General features: G+C 40.3%; 1 protein-coding gene and 1 long non-coding RNA gene across 3 annotated transcripts in view; one reads left to right on the top strand and one right to left on the bottom strand.

Moving 5' to 3' along the window:
• The window catches only part of CREB5 (cAMP responsive element binding protein 5), a 494,262-nt gene extending 487,039 nt beyond the window's left edge, over nt 1–7,223 (bottom strand). The window contains exon 1 of the mRNA XM_038557200.1: nt 7,113–7,223. The gene's annotated coding sequence lies outside the window, so the exon portion shown is untranslated. The remainder of the gene's footprint in view (nt 1–7,112) is intronic.
• Nucleotides 7,224–7,416: 193 nt separating this feature from the next.
• Nucleotides 7,417–9,165, top strand: LOC111098691. 2 transcript variants are annotated; one of them, XR_005369625.1, is made up of 3 exons: nt 7,417–7,639; nt 8,545–8,668; nt 8,814–9,165. It is a non-coding gene; the product is annotated as an uncharacterized LOC111098691 (long non-coding RNA). The 2 variants fall into 2 exon arrangements; XR_005369624.1 differs by having other exon boundaries at nt 8,545–9,165.
• Nucleotides 9,166–19,508: the final 10,343 nt, after the last annotated feature.

The following is a 19,508-nucleotide window of genomic DNA, read 5'->3' as shown; positions in this document are numbered from 1 at the left end:
CACAAGCCAAAAAACCATGCAAACCAGCTGGACATGTGTGGTGAGACTGAAAAAAGAGGTTGTCTAGAGGCTATGGCTCAATGGGCAGGTGCCCCAGGCTTATTAATGCTGCTCATATTTATTGAGCACATACTCTGAACCAAATGCTGGAGATAGGGGTATTAGTCAGTGTTCTCCAGAGAAACAGAACGAATAGGATGCATATATATAGAGAGAAGAAGATTTGTTATAAGGAACGGGCTCAAGCAATTACAGAAGCTGACAAATCCAAAATCTCTAGGGTGGGGCCGGTGGGCTGAAGACACAGGAGAACTGATATTCCAATCTGAGTGTAAAGGCAGTCTGCTGTGGAATGCTCTCCTATTCAGAGTTCCATTTTGTTGTTGTTGTTCTATATAGTCCTTAAACTGATTGGATGAGGCCCACCCATCCAACTATGGAGAGCAATTTGTTTTACTCAGAGTTCACTGATTTAAATGTTAATCTCACCTAAAAAAAAAAAAAAAAAAAAAAAAAAAACCTCAAAGAAACACCCAGAGTAATGTTTGACCAGGTATCTGGCGGCCCACCCAAGATGACACATAAAATTAACCATCACAAGCAGTGAACAGAAAAAGCCTCAACTAACTGCAGATTCTAGAAGACTAGCCAAGGGCCTCCTACTTGGATGATGATGCAGGTCCTGATATTCCCACCACAGCCAGGAAAGAACTGGCCCAGAAGTTAGTAGGGTTGGACCAGAAGGGGCAGCGCTGGTACCTGGCAAGGAACAGACAGCTTTGTCAGCTCTTTGGGGGAAAGGACCAAGCCCTTCACCACTAGAGCAGGGACAGTGGTGCCACCTGCCAGCTCCACTGCTAACTAACTTAGACAAGTTACTTCACCTCTGTACCTCAGTCTTCTCCTTTGTAAAATGGGGATCACAGGAACATCTAAATCAAATAATACCTAAATTCAATGAGTTGAATATTTGTAAAGTACAAAAATATCAAGCCTGGCACTAGATAAGTGCTCTAGAGCAGGTTACTAGTAGTATTTGCAAGCACTACAGCAGCTTATATATTGTGCTCAACCGAACAGGTACTTAGGAAATTCCAAATTGAAATTTTTTTCTTCAAACGGTGCCAAAATAAGAAGGAACTAGTTGAACCTGGCTGGCTCAGTCAGTAGAGCATATGACTGTTGATCTCAGGGTCATGAGTTTGAGCTCCATGTTGGGCATAGAGAGCTCACTCAAAAATTAAAAAAGAATAAAATAATAAGATTTTAGGGGTGCCTGGGTCGAGCAGTCTGTTGAGCATCCAACTCTTGATTTCAGCTCAGGTCATAATCCCAGGATCATAGGATGGAGCCTTCTATTAGGCTCCACACTCAGCAGGGAGTCTGCTTGAGATGGCCTCTCTCCCTTTCCCTCTACCCACAACCCATGCTCATGCTCTCTCTCTATCTCTAAAATATTAAATTAATCTTTTAAAAATGTCAAGATTGGGGCATCTGAGTTGCTCAGTGGTTAAATAGCTGACTTCAGCTCAGGTCATGATCCCAGGGTCCTGAGATTGAGTCCCAGGTCAGGCTCCCCACGGGGAGCCTGTCTCTCCCTCTGCCTATGTCTCTGCCTCTCTCTGTGTCTCTCAGGAATAAATAAAATCTTAAAAAATAAAATATAAAAATATCAAGATTTTTAAAAGAAGGAACTAAACCATGTAAACATTCTATCTTACACTTCAGTCCCATGTTTTTCTTTTTTTTAAAAAAAAAAAAAAAGCAAATATATTTAAGTTACTAATTAAAATCCTTCTAGGATTTCCTGTTGCCTCAGACTCAAATCACTTCTGAGGCCAGTAAGGACTGCCTGATTCACCCTGAGTATGTCCCCATATACTCACATCTCTCCTCCAGGATTCCGAGGCTCCAGTCACACCAGGTTTCTCCATGTTTCCTGAATTGCCTTCAGCACCACTGCAGGGCTCTTCCCTATGCCTGGAGCAGCCACCCTTGGGCCCTGCCCTCCTTACCTGCCAATTCCCACTGATCATTTAAGGCTCAGTTTAAGGAAGAGTACCCCCAAGACCAAGTTAACTGCCTCTGTAGTATGCTCTTATAGTCCCTGCATTTTTTTTTTAAGATTTTATTTATTTATTTGAGAGAGACAGAGCATGAGCAGAGTGAGGAGAAGAGGGAGAGGGAGAAGCGGAATCCCCACTGAGCCAGGAGCCCAATGCAGGGCTTGATCCCAGGGCCCTGAGCCACCCAGGCGCCCCGGCCCTGCTTTTCTTTGTGTAGTAGTCAGTATTATTTGGAATCAGATACTCAATCATTGTCTTCCTCCATAAGATCAGGGACCAAGCTTGTATCATTCACAGCTGAACCCTTGGGACCCAGCACAGTTCCAGGCACACAGTGCCCAACAAATATGTTGAGAGATTTTAATAAATCTAGAGATGACAAATTTAAGCTTTCAGCCAAACCCACCTGATTTGTGGTAGCCCTGATATGCCAGGTTGAGAAGGAGCCTGAAATTACATCGTGTCATAGCTACACCCCTTCCATGGCTGAGGGGGCTGCAGGAGGAACAAGGGCATCTGACATCCATCTCTTTATTGGCAAAGAGGTAATCTCTCAGGTAACACTGCTCTAAGTTTAACGGCAAACCATTAAGTTCAAAGAAAAAGTACAAGGGTGGTTATAATCTGAACAGGCAAACTTCAGAGCTACACTTATACCACGAGAACAAGGAAGCCAAAATTGGCATCTACCAGATGCCAATTTCAGTCATCATTTTCACATCTTGTACTATTCATAAAACCCTTTTTATGACTATAAAATTGTATCTGCATGTACTGATACCATTTTTTTTCCCACCTGTTTTAGAATTATGTGCCACTGTGAGTAAGAAAAACTTCTGATTTGGGTGTTTGCCCTGGGGGATACCAATTCACCTAGAAATAAGCCGTAGCCTCAGAAAGGAGCCAAGGTTGTGGAGTGGAAAGCCGGCAGTATTGTCACACTGTGATGGCCTGTATGATGTCAATGAAGGATAACCCATATCCCTTCCCAGCCTCACTGTCCTTGGCAAAATGGGGACCTAAGTAGGCAGTAGGCACATGGAGAGCACTCAGTAAGTGATAACTATTACAGCTCATATTCAGTTTGACAGTTGGGTTTCTGCTGACTGTGAACATAAGCAGCAACTATCACAATTAATGACACTTAGCCTGGCTGCAGCTCGAGCCAGGAGAGAGTGGCTTTCTAACACAGGTGGTGCAAAGATATCATATAGGGGTATTCACTGCAGCATTGGTTGCAATAATGAAAAACTGCTTTTTCCATTATTGCAATTATCTAAACAGCTATGAGCACCAGAATGGCTGACTAAAAGCAAGCCTGCAGAAAAGCATGATCCCATTTTTTGAGAAACAAAATCTGGACATGTCACATCCATTTACACACACACACACACACACACACACATACACACACAACATGCCAGATATGCAGACAAATACCTAGATGGATTCCCATATAGGATAACAATAGTTGTGACTTCTGAGGAGGAAGCAACATTTACTTCTGTATCATTTGAATTAGTTGACAAGGCAATGTATTATCTCATCAATCAATCAGCCAATAAGTATATAAATGAATGCTTGAATGATGGTTTTGTCCCCAGATCCAATGTGTGGGGGTGGTTTTCCCACACCACCAAGCAATTCTCTGACACCAGCTGGGTGTCCTACAATTCAACTCAATTCTCCCACTATCTATTACAGATGGCATCAGATCCACAGGTAAAGGGCTCAGTCCCACAAGACTGCCCCTCTCATGCCAACTGAAAGTCCAGGTTGTTACAGATACTTCTGACCCACTGGCTATAGATTGAAAGTTTAACAAGACAGGAAACAACAAATGTTGGAGAGGATGTGGAGAAAGGGGAACCCTCCTGCACTGTTGGTGGGAATGTGAACTGGTGCAGCCACTCTGGAAAACTGTGTGGAGGTTCCTCAAAGAGTTAAAAATAGAGCTGCCCTACAACCAGCAATTGCACTGCTGGGGATATACCCCAAAGATACAGATGCAGTAAAATGGCAGGACACCTGCACCCCAATGTTTACAGCAGCAATGTCCACAATAGCCAAACTGTGGAAGGAGCCTCGGTGTCCATCGAAAGATGAATGGATAAAGAAGCTGTGGTCTATGTATACAATGGAATATTACTCAGCCATTAGAAATGACAAATACCCACCATTTGCTTCAACATGGATAGAACTGGAGGGTAGTATGCTGAGTGAAGAAAGTCAATCGGAGAAGGACAATCATTATATGGTTTCATTCATTTGGGGAATATAAAAAATAGTGAAAGGGAATAAAGGGAAAGGAGAGAAAATGAGTGGAAAATATCAGTAAGGGTGATAGCACATGAGAGACTCCTAACTCTGGGAAATGAACAAGGGTAGTGGAAGGGAGGTGGGCAGGGGGTTGGGGTGACTGGGTGACGGAACACTGAGGGGGTCACTTGACGGGATGAGCACTGGGTGTTATACTATATGTTGGCAAATCAAACTCCAATAAAAAAAATATACAAAGAAAAATAAAGTTTCAACAGTACCTCTCCTTGAGTTTCATTAACGTCCTAAAGTGGCCCACAGAACTTAAAGAAACATTTTACTTACTAGATTACCAGTTTGTTATAAGAGGAAGAGCCAGGTAGAGCCAGGTAGAAGAGATGCATAGGGCAAGATATGGGGAAAGGGCCATGAGCTTCCACACCCTCTCTGAGCATACCACCCTCCCCAAATCTTCACAAGTTAGTTCATCAACCTAGAACCTCCCTGAACCCCATCCATTTGAGTTGTATGAAGGCTTTATTATTTAGGCATTAAATCATTGGCCATTGGTGACTGAACTCAATCTAAACCTCTAACTATAGGGCAGCCCAGGTGGCTCAGTGGTTTGGCACCACCTTTGGCCCAGGGCGCAATCCTGGATATCCAGGATCGAGTCCTCCGCATGGGGCCTGCTTCTCCCTCTGCCTGTGTCTCTGCCTCTCTCTCTGTGTATCTCTCATGAATAAATAAATAAAATATTTAAAAATAAATAAATAAATAAACAAACCTCTAACTACAACACTGGTCCCCCTGGCAACCAGACCCCATCCTTAGGTGACTTAAGGTCTTTCCCAAAGTCACCTAATGAACATCACAAAGACATTTGTATCACATTCATCACTTAAGAAATTCCAAAAGTTTTGGGAGCTCTATGCCAGAAACAAGATGAGGACCAAATATTTATTTCTTATTATAAATCACAACAGCCCAGGACAAAGTCGGTTAAAATAATAAAGTTTTAAAATAAGTCAAGCAGAGAGTTGATATTCACTGTAAAGGCTAATAATGCAAAGGAACCTAAGAGAGGCTGGGAAAGCATTGCTACTGAGAGATACAAACAGATGAGTCACCATCCACTCAACTCCATGAAGTCACCTCAGGAGTCCTCAACATGTCAGCAAATTCCTTCCCAGGGGCACCTTCCTCACTGTATCACACCAGGAAAGCCCAAAAGGAAGACAACAGATTTGGGTTAAGTACCTACTCCTCCGCTTTGGGTTGAGTACCTACTGCTCACAACTGCTGGGACCAAGCTACCGAGAAAGTCCCCAGGGAGAAGCAAGTAACTCTGAAGGAAATAAAAGGTTGTCCTCCAAACCCTGTTCAGTAGTGGGAAGTAGGTTTATCCTAGGACGTTGTGTGAGGAGACTCAGAGAAGAAGAGCGAGCAAAAGTCTGGAGAAGAGATGCCACAAAGCCTGGAGATGAGGAAGCCTCGGTGTGAATCCAGCATTGTGTTCCAATGTGAAGAACCAGAGAGGCCCTGAAAGTGAATTGTAGAAGAAGTTGCCTTGAACTTCACTACAAGAGGGATGCTAAATATTCCAGGTTACATTTTCATTTTCATTTTCTTTTTTTTTTGAAGACCAGGTTACATTTTCAGATGAGAGTGGCAACTCATAGCTCTGTAATTTAGGAGACTGGCAAAGCTACACTATTTTGAAAGCCGTATTTTTTTCCTGATTATGTAATTTGACAAGCACATTGCAAGCTTGGGAAATATGAAAAAGTCTCAATGAAGAAAATTAGAAATATACCGCTCAGAGACAATCACTATACACTGAACACTTGGGTGCATATACTTCCAGCCTTTTGTTTCTACAAATGCTATGTTTTTATCAAAAACAGAATCATATGGGCAGCCCGGGTGGCTCAGCGGTTTAGTGCCGCCTTTGGCCCAGGTCATGACCCTGGAGACCCAGGATCGAGTCCCACCTCGGGCTCCCTGCATGGAGCCTGCTTCTCCCTCTGCCTGTGTCTCTGCCTCTCTCTCTGTGTCATGAATAAATAGGTAAAATCTTAAAAAAAAAAAAAAAAAAAAAACAGAATCATATAGGATCTACTACCATACAGCCTGTTTTTCCCCCACACGTCGTAGTATACCATGAAAATGTTTCCATTCAAATAAAGTTTCCACAATGTTTGACTAACTCTGCAGCATTCCATGGTACAGGTATAATTTATCTACTACCCCCCAATTAATGGATATTTGTACTGTTTCTTTTTTTTTTACTTATAAAAAAATTAATATTTGCACATGCCCCTCATTTTCTTAGAGATTTCCTACGTGAAAGAGATAACGAACGAATTTGCAGTTTTCCATAACCACTGCGAGACTGTACTTCGGAAAGGAACAGAAAGACGCCTCCACTAATTGGGGAGGAAAGTGGTTTTCCTTCCATCTTCCCACACTCACCAACACTGGACATTAGCATTTGTTGCCGGAAGTGGGGGGCTGGGGCGAGGAACTATCTAATAGGGTGAAAACACAACTTGGTGAGGTTTCTTTTTTTAATTTTATTTATTTATCCATGAGAGACACAGAGAGAGAGAGAGAGAGAGGCAGAGACACAGGCAGAGGGAGAAGCAGGCTCCATGCGGGGAGCCCGATGTGGGACTTGATCCCGGGTCTCCAGGATCACGCCCTGGGCCCAAGGTGGACGCTCAAGCACTGAGCCACCCGGGTGCCCCCATAACAACTTGTTTAAATGGTCATTTCTTTGCTTACTTGTGAAGTGGAGCACCTTCTACGTGCTGGTCATTAGATGGGATTCTCACAAATCCTCCAGGCCTAGGTGTCTATGATTAGGACAGGGCGTTTGACACCTGCCGGAAACGGCTTCCTTGTCCCGGAAGCGAGAGTCCCACGCATGCGTCCTGGGGGGAGGGGGCGGGAACGAACGTCATCGCGAGACCGATTTCCTCCAACCACGTGAGGCACAGAAGACGGGGCCTCATCTCCTGACCAATGAACGTCCGCCAAGAATATCTCCCGGTTCCCTACGCCAATGAGCTTCCTGCTTGGCCTCTGGCCCACCTTGCCCGGCTTTGTATTCCTTGCCTATAAATAGAGCCGCCCCCACCCCACCCCCAAACCCTCTCCGGGCCTGGCGGGGGATTTGCTGCGGCGTGTGGTTCCCCGACTGCAGTTCCTGTGCTATTCCTGAAGAGACGCGATTTCTGGTCCTTCACCCTCGCCTCGCTACCCGTTTATGCTGACGATGGTTAAACCATGTGCTCCGGTCACAAAACAAGGTTTTTATTTTTATTTTTTTTAAGATTTTATTAATTTATTCTTGAGAAGCACAGGAAGCGAGGGAGGTAGACACAGGCAGAGGGAGAAGCAGGCCCCATGCCGGGAGCCCGACGTGGGACTCGATCCTGGGTCTCCAGGGTCACGCCCTGGGCCGAAGGCGGCGCTAAACCGCTGAGCCACCCAGGGATCCCCAAAACAAAGTTTTTAGACACCTCCCCGCCACCTTTATATTTTCCCCCCCGTAAGACTGGTATGAAAGGATTTCAATCTAAAACGGTACCAGAGAATAAAGAGTGAAAGAGAAAATGAGTGAAAATATCAGTGAGGGAGACAAAACATGAGAGACTCCTAACTCTGGGAAATGAACAAGGGGTAGTGGAAGGGGAGGTGGGCGGGGGGGTTGGGGTGACCGGGTGACGGGCACTGGGGGGGGCACCTGGCAAGATGAGCACTGGGTGTTATGCTATGTGTTGGCAAGTCGAACTCCAATAAAAACTAATTAATTAATTAATTAAAATGGTACTAGAGGAGCTTTGCGCAGCGGCAGTACCATAAGCAAGTGAGGTTTATCCAAGGTGCGATTATTGCTAATTAAAATGGTACCAGAGGATATGAAATCAAGAATCCCATGCATGCACCCTCGGGAATACAACTTAAGAATTGAAGAGACAGGGCAGCCTGGGTGGCTCAGCGGCTTGGCGCTTGCCTTCCCCCCCAGCGCGTGACCCTTGTGACCCGGGTTGGAGTCCCGCGTCGGGCTCCCTGCATGGAGCCTGCTTCGCTCTCCGCTTGTGTCTCTGCCTCTCTCTCTCTCTGTGTCTCTCATGAATGAATAAATAAAATATTAAAAAAAAAAAAAAAAAGAACTGAAGAGACTGATCTCCCATAAATCCCTAACTTACAGAAAACCAGAATTTACCTCCAGGCCAATGAATAGCTACCAAGAATCTCTCCCAGTCCTCCAGCCGATGAACTGACTGCTTGGGGTCCGGTTGGACCTCCTCGCCCTGTTTGCAACTCCTCGTTCCGTAAGCACAGCCACCCCCTATCCCTCAGAGCTGTCGCGTGTAGCTGCTCCAGTTTGCATTTTCTGAATTGCAGTTCCTCTGCTATTCAAGAATAAACTCATTTTTCTGGTAAGTCAAACTTTCCTCAGTTTAACTCTTTATTTAGGTTGACACTGGGATCGTACCTGTAACAGAAGACTTCTAGATAAAGAAAACAGGATGAAGCCCTATGTTTACTCTTGCTATCATTAGGTCCTACAGTAACAATGTTTAATTTGTACATTTGAGCTGAATTATAGCGTTTTGAATGCCAGTATTGGACTCATAAAAAAGCAGCTGTTCTTTTGAGCTATTTATTCCCTTATTAACAAGATTGCCTGATTTTATATTAAAACTATATTTATTTTATTTCACTTTTACTGCCAATGTAAATTAAATGGGTATTTTTCTTTGCATTTATTTAAACTTTATTTTTGAACACTTGTGCATAAAATATTATAAAACCCAGTTAACATTAATCAGGTCCACATTTCTCAAATTCTTATTTGCAATAGCATTAACTTAAATATGTATGTATATGTGTATATTTTGGATTGTTTCCATAAGGTTTTAGAAAGCGAGAAATTGGCCACAGGGAGGCAAAACCGGTTATTTATATCAATCCTTTTCTTTTATTGACTCATAGAAGTTCCAGCACAATATACAATTCCTATTCATCTTCAACAACAATGCAAATATTTGTGTTAAACAGCCTAATCAGCAGGCACGTATACATTTATTAGGTGTTCGTATATTTTTACATACGGTAAAGTTAGGATACCAAAGAGAACAGTCCCTCTACATTAAAATGCTTGCACGTTAACTAGATAAAGGTTGAATCATTCCTCCTCCTGATTTATTGTTATAGTATTTTTAAATAATGTTTTATTGCTTCTTTTTTGTAGTAAAATGAAACTGTAATCGTACATTATTTTGTTTTTCTATTGGGTTTTAGTTAACTGTGCCAAGATGTAAGTGAGGGCCCATATTTTGAGGTCAACTGACCTCAAAAAAATATTCCTATGAATTAGATCAACCATTACATTGTCAAGGATCAACAGCATTTATCCAAATACACAAGGTTCATATAGGTCTGCTTACTGAATATATATTATACAAAAATCTGGAATTAGACAGGCTGCAGATAATATAACCTTGGGACTAGCAAATTAGATCTCTGCTTTGAATTTCTTTAAAAAAAATCGGTGAGAGAAGGTGGAGAGCAGCTCTATGTTCCGCCATCATCTTATGAAACAGCATAGCATTCCCTCTCTTTCAAGTCCTATTTTTTTATAATAATTTAATCACCATAATTGGTGGGCAAAGAAGAGGTGATTTCTATAATTCTTGTGGGTCCAAAGCCAAACAGATGTGGCGTTCTGTTCTCTTAATGTGATTTTCCACATTGGTCTTGAAAGGTGGTGCTTGAGAGCATGATTTCTGTGCTGGAGAGAGGGCTGGCTCTCCTTGGGAGTGAGAGGTCGTGCCCTAGGGGCCCAACAGGCTCCTTAGCCTGACACTCAAAGCCCTTTCTGCCTCTCTCAGCCTCAGCCCCCTCAACTCAATCCCAGCTCTCTGAGACTTTGCAAGATGCACGAAAACTTCTGGCTCTCGGTTTCTTCATCTATAAAATGAGGGGATTGGATTCAACATCTAAGATCTCTGCCAGCTCTAAATGCTGTGAAGTTGTTATATTAAAAGTCCCATGGTTTCAATAATTATAGTTGGATTTTTTTAAGTAAACATAACAAAAATGCATTAAGTTCATTGTACGTTTTAGCCTTAAGATGTATGAATCACTTAAAGTAAGACAGATTTTTAACCTGTTATATTCACTAAAGAAAATCATATATATTTGTTTCTAAAATAATTTGACATTAGTATTTCTTCTCAGTAGAAGCTAGTAGAAATCTATCCAAGAAAACCCTCAAATTATTAACAAAATGCTTAATGTAATGTGAAATAAGCAGCTTTTTTTATTTGCTGCCTCACTACTGGAGTTTTAATATTTTAATGTGATGTATAGGAATACTGAAATTTCTCGCTTCATTTAGCTTAAATAATTTTCATCTTAATATGCCACACTTTTGGCTTAAATAATACGCCATTTTTATTATAAAATAAATTAAATTTTCTAATTCACTCAAATATCTTCTGAGTTTGTCTATTTGATAAAATGTCCTACCGAACACATTATTTTTTTCTTTTATTTTTATTTATTCATTTGACAGAGAGAGAGAGAGAGTGCGAGCGCAGAAGCAGGGAGAGCAGCAGGCAGAAGCAAAGGGAGAAGCAGACTCCCCGCTGAGCAGGGAGCCTGATGCGGAGCTTGATTACGGGACCCCAGGATCATGACTTGAGCTGAGCCAAAGGCAGAAACTTAACCAACAAACCACCCAGGTGCCCCTCACATTATTTTCTGAAGCAGTTTCAAAAAAAGTTAGATCAAGGATCTAACTCAATTTAGTCATTTTTACTATTTAGCAAACCTTCAAGGGATTTTTGTCTCAAGGTGAAATTTTTTAAGACTAAACCACAGATCCAAAAAGTATTTTTTTAACTTTGAGGAATGATTAATATTGGTGATTAAAATGATAATATTGATAATATTAATTATTAATAATATTAATATATTTAAAGGGTAAACATGATTTGTTTTTAAAATTTTTATTTAGATTCTAGTTAGGTAATATGCAGTGCAATATTGGTTTCAGAAGTAGAATTTGGTGATTCATCACTTACATACAACATCCAGTGCTCATCATAACAAGTGCCCTCCTTAATACCCATCATCCATCTAGCCCATCCCCCACCCACCTCCCTCCATCAACCTTCAGTTTGTTCTCTGTTGTTAAGAGTCTCTTACGGTTTGTTTCCCTCTCTCTTTTTTTTTTTTTTTTCTGTTTCCCCTTCCCATATGTTCATCTGCTTTATTTCTTAAATTCCACATATGAGTGAAATTATGTGGTATTTGTCTTTGTCTGACTTATTTCACTTCACATAATATACTCTAGCTCCAGTCACATTGCTGCAAATGGCAAGACTTCATTCTTTTTGATGGCTGAGTAATATTCCATTGTGTGTGTGTGTGTGAATGTGTCTGTGTACATGTGTGTATACACACACCATATCTTCTATATCTATTCGTCAGTTGATGGACATTTGGGCTCTTTCCCTAGTTTGGCTATTGCTGACGATGCTTCTACAAACATCAGATGCATATACCCCTTCAAATCTGTACTTTTGTATCCTTTGGATAAGCACCTAATAGTACAATTGCTGGATCATAGGGATGATTTGATATGTAAACACGTGGTAGAATGATTATCGAGATCAAGGTGATTAGCACATTTATCACCTCACATAGTTAACATAGTTAATTTCTTTTTAAGAAATTGTTTCTTGGTACCCGGGTGGCTCAGTTGGTAAGTGGCTGCCTTTGCTCAGGTCATGATCTCAGGATCCTGGGATCCAGCCCCACATGGGGCTCCCTGCTCAGCGAGGAATCTGCTTCTCTCTCTCTCTCTCTCTCTCTCTCTCTGCCCCTACCCTCTGTTCATGTTCACTCTCTCTCTTTCTCTCCCTCTCAAATACATAGATAGAATCTTTTTTTTGTTTCTTAATAATTGTTTCTGTCACATTAGGCAACAACTTCAAGATCTCGAGTATATCATTACACCTCATTCTTCCTTCTTTTCTGAAGGATACAAAACAAATCCAAGCACAACAAAATTCATCTCAAGGCTGTATCTTCCAGAGATTGGAATGCTTTCCTTTTTCTTTTCTTTTTTTTTTTTCTTCTTAGAGTACAGAATACCTTTGGCCAATAGGGATCTTATTAAAATGTAGATCTTGGATCAATAGATTTGGGGTTGGACCTCAGTCTTAATTTCTAACTTATAACTGAAAACCACCAAGCCAGCAGCATCAGCATCAGCATCACCTGGGAGTTTGATGGGAATGCAAAAATCTCAGGCCCTGCTTCAGACCTACTGACTGAGCATCGGCATTTTGTAAGATCCCAGGTGATCTGTGTGAACATTTAAGTAGCACTGGTCTGCTTCAGTTTAGGGCTTATTTCCCAATGGGGTTTTTGGTCAATTTTGCTCCCACAATTCTAAATTTTGCTCTACATCTAGTCTCAAGTGAGTGTGTTCTTCCCCTCACACACTTTAAAAGTATGAAAATCCCTTTCTGACAGCTTGACCACAATCCAAGGACAGCTGAAACAACTGGTTCTCTGCTGCCATGCCAACCTGAACAGTTTCAAATCAAAAGGGAAGTTTGAGCAACTTTTCTCCTAGAGCAGGGGTTCTCAAATCTGTCCACACCTGAAAATCACCTGGAAACCCTTTTAAAAAGACCAAAACTTTGACCAGATCCCAGACCAATTAAATCAGAATCTCTAGAGCAGTGGTTCTGAAATTTCACGAGGATCTGAATCACTGAAAGGTTTGTTAAAACACGGATTGCTGGGCCCCAAACCCAGTCTCTGATTCAGTAGGTCTGGGGTAGGGCGTGAGAATCTGCATTTATAATAAGTTCCCAACGTCTGCTAATGCTGTTTGTCTTTGGACCACACTTAGAACCACTGCTCAAGGAGTCAGTACTGTGTAACAGTATTTTTTAAAATCTCTTCAAGAGATTCTAATGTGCAGTCAAGTTGAATAACCCTTGTTCTAGAGAAAGATGTCATGAGCATTAAAAAAATAGATTGGTTTCCCATACATCTTGTGAAACCTGTTTCATCAAATCACATACACTAACACCCAACCAATTTCCACACAAACTATCCAAGTTTCAAAACTTCTTGGCAAAATGAAATGTCCAGAGGTTTGTTGTTGAGTTCTTTTTTTTTTTAATATGGGTTTGTGTGTTCACTTCTAGTATTTGAATCCCTCAAAAGCAAGGACTATACCTATAACACATCTTTTTACCCCTTATTAGCAAACACAGGGCCTGGCCCAAAAACAAAAAAAAAAAAAAAAGTTCAGTAACAGCTTATAGAATTAAATCTCTCTACCATCCACTCAACATCAGCCACCTGGAGACAAGCACACACTGTCCAGAGAAGGACACAATGGCCTGAAATTTTCATTTTCCACCAAGCTGCCTTGCCAGCATATAAATGTAATCAAAACTTCTGAACGTTGCCACAAATATTCGACAAGCAAATTATCCGTCAGCCAGCATGTAAATGTGATATCCTCAGTGGGAGCCAGAGCTTGAGGACCAGTGTCAGATGGGGAAGGTGGGAGCGCAGTTCAAGCAGTTCCCTTAGAGGTAGTGAAGAGTCAAAGGTTGAGGAAGATGAGCAGCCCTCCCTGCGTGGCTGAAATGAAACACCTAAGGTTAAAAAGAAAAGAAGCAGCAGTAATAGCAGCAAGATGGACAGTAGCTATGACAGAATAGGAAAGACAACACCTGAACTCCAATAAAAAAAAAAAATTTTTTTTAAAGGAAAGACAACACCTTAAGAAAAACACCACGTTACATAGTAATAGATGCAGTGATTAGGAATCATTGAATAATGACATTTAACTATCAAAATCGTAGTGATACAGATTCTGAGCTGATTCTTATAATACACACTATGCAAATTCAATTTTAAGATAACTTTGGAGGGTACCTGACTGGATCCATTGGTAGAGCATGTGACTCTTGATCTCAGGGTTCAAGCCCCATCTTGGGAGTAGAGCTTCAACAACAACAATAAAGATAACTTTGAGTCAATCAAACATATCATGCAGTGCATTTATTAATCAACCCTAGCTCTTAAAGTTTGGTAACACAAAATTGCAGGATTACAAAATGGATCTATTTAACAGTGAGCAAATGTTAAGCAAATGTGCATTGGTTCAAACTGCACAATCAGTGCTAGTGAGTAACACTTCCCAACGATTTTGGGGAGCATAAACAAAACATCCATTACTTCTATATTCATTTAAGAATATTCTTTTAAGGATGGTAAGAGAAGGATATTAGCAGGAAATAGAACTTCCTGGGATGATGGAAATGTAGAAAATATTCACTACTAGTCACATGAGACTATTGAGTGATTGAAATATGGCCACTGTGACTCAGGCCTGAATTTTTAATTTATTCTATTTTAATGAATTTGAATTTAAATTTAAATAGCTATACACAATCAGAACCTACCGCACTAGACATATAGGTATAAATGGGATATTACACAGCCATCAGAAAGAATGAGTTCGGATGGCTCAGAGGTTTAGCGCCTGCCTTCGGCCCAGGGCATAGTCCTGGAGTCCCAGGATCAAGTCCCACATTGGGCTCCCTGCATGGAGCCTGCTTCTTTCTCTGCCTATGTCTCTGCCTCTCTCTCTCTCTGTGTCTCTCATAAATAAATAAAAAACTAAAAATCTTGGAAAGAAAGAAGGGAGGGAAGGAAGGAAGGAAGGAAGGAAGGAAGGAAGGAAGGAAGGAAGGAAGAAAAAAGAAAGAAAGAAAGAAAGAAAGAAAGAAAGAAAGAAAGAAAGAAAGAAAGAAAGAAAGAAAGAAAGAAAGAGAACCTACCATTTACATGGACATGGTTGGAACTGGAGGGTATTATGTGAGTGAAATAAGTCAATCAAAGAAAGACAACTATCCCATGGTTTCACTCATATGTGGAATATAGGAAATGGTGAAAGGGGAGAAGGGGAAACTGAGTGGGGAAAAATTAGAGAGGAAGACAAACCATGAGAGACTCCTAACTCTGGGAAACAAAGAGTTACAGAAGGGGAGGTGGGTGGGGGGATGGGGTGACTGGGTGAGAGGCACTAAGGAGGGCACTTGATGAGATGAGCACTGGGTGGCAAATTGAATTTAAGTAAATTTTTTTAAAAAATGTCTTTGGAACCAGGGGAAAAAGACATCTAGGTATAGAGAATAAAAGTGATAGCCACTTTTCTCTGCAAATAAGCCTGTAACCTTGTCCAAAATATGCCTCTTGTTCCACTCCTTGCACTCCCCAGATCAAAAAGAAGACAAACTAAAAAATACTCCAGTTAATCTCATGTAGAATAAAAACACCAAGACTTTCAACATGAAATCCATACTCTTTGAAAGGCCACAGACTTCCTCACTTTTATAAACAGTCCCCAAGAAAAAGCAATCACACTGGGCAACAGCTTTTGTGTTTATAAATCTCAGTCCTTAGGAGGGAGGGAAAGACCTTTTTTAAAGCCCAGATCTTTTTACAGACTTCCAATTGTGCCACCCAGTGGCAGTATGCTTGGTTGAATTTCTGACTCCAGCAGGATCCTTTCTGGCGAGGGAAGAATCCTACATAGTCAGAATGCTAATAAGTAGTGCGGCTGAGATGGGAGAATGATGATAGCAGAAGTAGCCTATCCTATCCATTTGCACCATAGTTTTGTCACGTTTATTTCCATCTTAAGTCAATCAATGCTTTGTTCTGTAGCCTTTCTTAAGAAGAAATGCAAAAGTAGCAATAATCATTGTGTTAAACATTCAAGATTTTCTTGAATTCCCTCAACCCAAAGTATTTACATTATGAGAAACTTATTTCCCATGTGTCAAATATTATATGAAGGTATTGGATGGGTTTTTGCCTTTAATTAAGAATTTTTAAAAATAGAAAACTGAGTGAGCCAGAAACATTTGGTAACATCTTTTTCTGTGGGTTTAAAAACACTTCAATATAAAATTAAACGCAGATGTATAATTTGAGAGTTCATGAATCATCAGCTTATGTACATTTATAATTACACTAAACTTAAGTATTCCAAAAGCCACATTAGTCTCTGGCTATTGTAGCTAATCCTCTGGTAAAGAATTTGAATGGTATTCTAGTATTACATTTTACTTAGAATACACTGTTACAGAATTGTGTGTAGGTTTAGTTGGGGTTTTTTTTTCAATTTAGAATTCCTCTGAATGGGAAAAAATGTTCAATATGAAACACAGGTAAATTCCTTAGAGATGTAGATTCCAAGAAGCAAATATCTAAAGAGCAAAAAGTTAGAGTAACTGAAAATAATCAGCACCATACAGCATTCATTGTCATTGTAAGGTAGGCAGATGGTGCGCCCCCAGTTTCCATGACTCAAGAGGGCTCAACTCTGTACTAAGTTTGGCAGAGAATTGTGCTGAAGCCCAAGATCTCACAAAATGTAACTCCAGGAGACATTTTAAAGTGACAGAAGCTTGCAAATCTTCCCTGGAACAAATGCAAAGCAAAAGTGAGCATAAACATGAAAATAACATGAATTTAACATTGGCCCAGTTGGCATGAATTGACACTCTTGTTGGCAGTCTTAGCAGAAAGATAAAGACTGGTTGGATACAGGAAATCTTAAAAGACGTTCAGTGTGGAGAGGAAAGAGCCACATTATGTGGCTTGGATTTGCACTACATAATTAAGGCAAAGGCATTTGTTTCCTCGTAAGGATTTCTGAGTTCTCCTCGGAAGAGCTCTGCTTCAGATTTTCTTTTTTTTTTTTTTTTTTCTTTTTCTTTTTCTTTTTTTCTTTTTGCTTCAGATTTTCCAGAGTTCCCCAGTATCTGTTCTCACACAGCAGGTCCTCAGTAAATTTGTTTCTTGACACCATAAATCAATCCTTAGATGCCTCCATCACTTACCGTCTCTGTGGCTTTGGGCAGGCCACTTACAGTCTAAGCGGTTCTGAAGTTTTCATCAGGTTATCCAAGTAGTTCATGATGCCAAAGAAGGTACAAACTATTACATGAGATTCTTTGGATCCTAGGACAACACATAAGCACAAAAAGGGAGATTCTGCCAAATGTGAGGCTACATGCCAATTTTGAACTTAGGTAAAGAGACATATATTACAATAAACCAGAATTGATGAGGGAAGTCAGATGTGAAGGCTTCCCAGAGACTCCCCAGCTATCCCTCACTGTGCACAATGGGCAATATTTTCAAAGCACTATCTTGTAGTCTAGTGATTACTGACTTACTCCTCTGCCTCCACCAAACAAAAGTCTTATCTTGATAATATTTTTATTCCCCAGGTCTAAGATAGTCCCTGATGCATAGGTGATGAACAAATGTTTCTTAAATGCATTAATATTACATAAAACCCTGTCATCTGGACTCTTAAATGGCAGCATCATTTGAAAAGCTTACTATCTTCCCTGAGGATATATTTTTTATTCAGAATACATTGAGTAATTTGTAAATACTCATATTTATTCTGAAAATATTCAGAATTTTGTGAATAAGTGGAAATACAGCTGGAATATTCTGGTGATGTTTATGTAGCTAAGTTAGAGAAAAACAATGCAGCTATAATGGAGAATTCATGAGAAAAACATACAAGACCCAGGACAAAAGGAAAAAGGAAAAAAAGGGAGAGAGGAAAAGAGGAAGGAAAAGACAGGAGGAGGGAGAGAAAAGCAGAAGAATCTCATTTATGGATTTCAACTTCTTAAAATCCTGAATATAATATTAATAAATAGAATCCAGCAGTGCTTTTAAGAATCAAGCTGGAGGGCAGCCCCAGTGGCTTAGCGGTTTAGTGCTGCCTTCAGCCTGGGGTGTGATCCTGAAGACCCGGGATCGAGTCCCACGTCAGGGTCCCTGCATGGAGCCTGCTTCTCCCTCTGTATCTCTGCCTCTCTCTCTGTGTGTGTCTCTCATGAATAAATAAATAAAACCTAAAAAATTAAAAGAATAAAAATAAAATCATAAGAACCAAGCTGGAGGACTCACACTTCCTGACTTCAAAATTTACTACAAAACTATAGTAATCAAAACAGTGTGGTACTAGTATAAAGACATATAAGCCAATGGAGGAGTAGGGGTGCCTGGCTAGCTCATTCTGTAGAGCATGTGACTCTTAATCTTGGGATCATGAGTTTAAGCTTCATGTTTGGCCTAGTTACTTTAAAAAAATAACTAAATAAATGAATACAGAACCCAGAAATAAGCCCTCACATATATGGTCAAATGATTTTTGACAAGGTACCAACACCATTCAATGAGGAAATTACAGTCTTTTTGACAAATAGTGCTTGGAAAATTGGATACCCACCTGCAAAGGAAAGAATTGAACCTTATCTAAAACCATGTACAAAAGTTAACTCAAAATGAATCAAAGACCTAAATGCAAGACCTAAAACTAAAATTCTTGGAAGAAAACAGGGCAAAGAATTCATGGCAATGAATTTGGCAATGATTTCTTAGATATGAAACCAAAGACATAGGCAATAAAAGGAAAAATAGACAAACTGAACTTCATGAAAACTCAAACATTTTGTGCATTAAAAGACACTATCCACAGAGTAAAAAGGAAAACCATATAATGTGAGAAAATATTTGCAAATTATATATCTGGTACAAGATTAACATCCCAAATACATAGAGAAGCCATAAAACAAACCAACTGGTTTAAAAGTTGAAAAATGGGCAAAGGATCAGAATAGACATTCTCCAAAAAGATTACAAATAATCAATAAGTACATGAAAAGATACTCAGCATCACCAAACATCATGGAAATGCAAATCAAAACTATAATGAGATACTACCTCATACCCATTGTCATAGCTACTATCCAAAAAATAGAAAAATAACACAATTGTCTAGGATGCAGGGTAATTGGAACCCTCAATGCACTGTTGGTAGGAATGTAACATGGTACAACCACTATGGAAAACAGCATGGCAGTTCCACAAAAAATTAAAAATAGAATTACCATATGATCTAGCAATTCCACTTCTGGATATATACTCAAAAGTATTGAAATCAGAGTCTCAAAAAATATATTTGTACAACCATGTTCAAAAGGTGGAAACAACCCAAGTGTCCATCAACAAATGAATGGATAAGCAAAA

The sequence above is a fragment of the Canis lupus genome, chromosome 14, assembly GCF_011100685.1.
Source record: "Canis lupus familiaris isolate Mischka breed German Shepherd chromosome 14, alternate assembly UU_Cfam_GSD_1.0, whole genome shotgun sequence".
NCBI lineage: Eukaryota > Metazoa > Chordata > Mammalia > Carnivora > Canidae > Canis > Canis lupus.
This window is presented reverse-complemented; position numbering and strand designations above follow the sequence as displayed.